Genomic DNA, 3,745 nt, shown 5'->3' with positions numbered 1-3,745 from the left:
TAATGTTAAAAGATTATGTCTTCTCTTGGGGCAAAGACGAACCCGATGCAGGAGAGAAAGAATATTATATTCTATCTCCCAAAGCTGAAAAAGAAAATTTTATATTCTATCTCCAGTTTCCAACGGAAACTCAAAGTGGGATTTCCACTTCCAGTATCCGGGAAGGTAAAACTAAGAGTGGGATCTCCACTTCGAGAATAAAAAAGATTCAGATAATCCTAACTGTCGAAAGATTTGATTACCAAACTAAAGGTGGATTTCTCGTTTATCGAGAGTGAATTGCGGTTTTGGTTCTAATTGCAGGAAGGTTTAACCAAATGAGAGGTTTGAGATGACTCTAACTATAGGAATGTTTGATCGCTCGATTTGAAAGTGGAGCTCTCATTCATGAAAAAAATCAAGAGGAGATTTTGGTTGTGGTCCTAACTGTAGGAAGGTTTGACCAAGTGGGAGGTTGGAGACAAACCTAACTGTAGAAAGGTTTGATCGTTCAATTTGAAAGTGGACCTCTCGTTCATGGAAGGAATCGAGAGGAGATTTTGGTTGTGGCCCTAACTGTAGGAAGGTTTGACCAGGTAGGCAATGAGAGTGGGAGTACAAATCATAATGGGAGTGTTGACTTGTACCGATCACTCAGTGGGGGTTCTTGGTGTTAAGTGATAAGAACTTAACACGAAGGGATTTGACAATCGTCAAGGATTGGCAGATTAAAATTCCAAGCATTATGCTCTGACTCTAACAATGGGAGTGTTGAGTGTACAGATAAGTGTGAGTTTGAATGGATTAAACCAGGAAGAATTTTAGTGGACACACTGTTAATTAATTTGATCAGTGAGGGATTTTGTGATAGAAGATTGTAAATCGTCAACAACAGTGGGATTTTTTTTGTGAGGGAAGATTGATCCAACAAAGTGATCAAATCTCGTCTCAGCAAAAGAGTGCTTAGAAGTTAGTGAAACTGATCCCAACAATTGGATGTGTTTCACTCTTGGAAGCATTTAGAGTTCAAGTGGGAGTTTCTTATTCATCCCATTTTGTAGCGGTCGGGTTATCCCTAAGAACACTCTATATAGCATTCTTTCAGGAATTTCCCGTTACATCCACCCCCAGCTTTCTTTGTGAAACTGAGTTTAATATTGTGCTTAGCTAAATGGTCAGGTTATCCTTAAGAATATCACATACGATATTCTTCCAGGAACTTCCCATTAAAATTAGGAAATAGTTTAGACTCGTATACATGTTGGAGTATTGAGAAGCAGTTTATACTAGTATACTCTTTGAAGTGTCGGAATGAGCAGTTTATACTCTTATACTTATCGGAGTCCTCATTCGGCTCAATTTAACGTTATGACGCCAGCTTCAACCAAGGTTTAGATGCTATTCATGAGAGCAAAGCAAGCCTTGGTAGGATAAAGGATCCACTTGTGGTATGTACAGTACTTTGGATTCGAAGTATTATCAGGTTCCTCCTAATTTACGATAGGTGGTAGCTTGATCTTGTTATTTTTAAGGAGGGATTCGAAAATGGTTGGAATATCTTCGTCTTTAAAGGAGTACTTTTCTTAGAATCTCGGATTCAAAGTCTTTTGCTGTCTTTGGGATTGCTGTTGTGACGTCTGATTAGCATCAACAGTAGCTGCAGGGGCCTTCTCTTTACCACAGGAGATGAAGCTTGAATTTAGAGGGTTAGCCGTTGGTTGGCTTCTCTCGGTTTTCTTCCTTCTGAGAAAGCATTCAGCCTGCTCTCCGCATACTCTCAACTCTTTCTAGGTGTCGGACGGTGCTACTCTCATAACTTCCAATACGTCCAAAGAGAGGTTGTTGTAATATGTTTGGACGATGAAGTCCTTTGTGATCGGATCTTAGCAGTTCATCGTCTTATTCCGGAAGCGCTTAACGAAGTCGTCGACCGTCTTGTCGTATTCATATTTCTCATCGAAGAGTATCCTGATTGACACCTCGGCATCATCATCAAAGAAGTGAGCGAGGAACAGGTTCTCCAAGTCGTCCCAGCTGTTGATGCTTCTAGGCTTGAGACGGCTGTACCAATCAAAGGTAGCTCTGTGGAGGGTGCCAACGAATGACCGAACCATCAATACTTCATTGTTGAAGATTATGCCCAAGTGGGACTTGTAGTAGATCAGATGTTGAGTAGGAGAACCCTTCCCGTCGAACGGCATGAAGTTGATCAGGTTGAACTTCGTCGGATACGGGATTGACTCCCACTCTCTTGGGTAAGGACACGGAATATCGGTCTTCTTCACCTCTCGATCAAACATCAGAGCATTGATTTTGCTCTCGAGGTCTTTTATCTTCTCGTCCTCGTCTGTATCATGCTTTGGACGATTTTTAAGAGGAACAATGTGGCCACCCCCGACATTGTCATCTTTGGTGGGACCACCCCTAGCGTCGTTGTCTTCAGTGGGGCCACCCCCAGCATTCTGGTCAACGAGAGGGTCATCAGCATTGAGATGTTTATCCACATCGGAATTGCTACCTGCTTGGTTAGTAATGTTGTGACGACTGGATTCACCAAGTTGATTGGACAGAGCCCGAATCTGTTGGTCATGCTCCTTCTTCATCCGCATCATGGCCATTTCCAATTCAAACTTGAAGTTCTCTTTTTGCTTAGACAAAGTATCCTCAATGATTTTGGCCATTTGCTTGGTGTTGATCATAAATGCCTCATGGGATTGTCCTGGGCTAGATACCGTATTGTCAGAAGCGACTGCAGAGTTAGCATCTGATACTTCATCATCCTGGGCTAGATACCGTATTGTCAGAAGCGACTGCAGAGTTAGCATCTGATACTTCATCATCCGAGGATAATCCTCTATTCATCCTTTGATAGTCCCTATGCCTAGTAGTTCCTGCGCGTAACTGAGTTATACATTGGGATACGTCCAAAAAATGACGGGGACTAAAACTCTGCGTTGACTTTCCTTTATCGACCATATTGATTGTGACTTCTGAGAATTTGTTACCTTGAACGGCCGACTTTCTTTTGCGGAAGCGCCTTGGCTTGGGTCTAGACGTTTAGATGGAGAGTCTTTCAAATACCGAGACCCTCGATGGAGCGGTCTTAGGGCAGCTACACTATGATAATACTGCCCTGATAAGCTTGGTACACGGATAGTGAGAATCCGTTTCCTGGGTATTTCTCTTTTAAGATTTTTTGTACCCCCAATCTGATAGTACAACTCATCGGCATGATTACCAGAGCAACCTATCGTACGTGGGTATGATTTTCCATGTCTAACGTTGTCGTCTTCTGACGAACTAGCTTCTCTTTGAAGATACAACGCCTCATTGGTGCTGTCAAGAGTCACTCGCCTAGAACCACGCCTTTGTGAGCGTGAGGCCCTAACGAGCTCTTGGACCTTAACTCACAATCTAAGGCGAGTAGTTACCGGTACTTTTTCCATAGGAGGGGTCTTTGACTTATTAGGGAGTCGCGTACAACCCCCAGTCCGACGAACTGCTCAGGGTTCATTCGCTTGACCCAAGTGTTCTTTAACTGGAGCTTTGACTTGATCTTTATACAAAGGACCGAGACGATCTGTAATCTTTATTTTGAATCGGGACAAGTCCATGCTGTCATAGGGCTCCATTGAAGGTGAGGGGATCATTGATACAAACAGGGGATGTTGGAGACTCGAAAATGGTCACGGGAGGCGAATTTTCTACAAACAGGGACTGACTGGCTCGGAGGTGGCGCGAGCCACCATTTGGTGGCTCGGCCATG

Source organism: Asparagus officinalis, chromosome 6, assembly GCF_001876935.1.
Source record: "Asparagus officinalis chromosome 6, Aspof.V1, whole genome shotgun sequence".
Classification (NCBI taxonomy): Eukaryota; Viridiplantae; Streptophyta; class Magnoliopsida; order Asparagales; family Asparagaceae; genus Asparagus; species Asparagus officinalis.
This window is presented reverse-complemented; position numbering follows the sequence as displayed.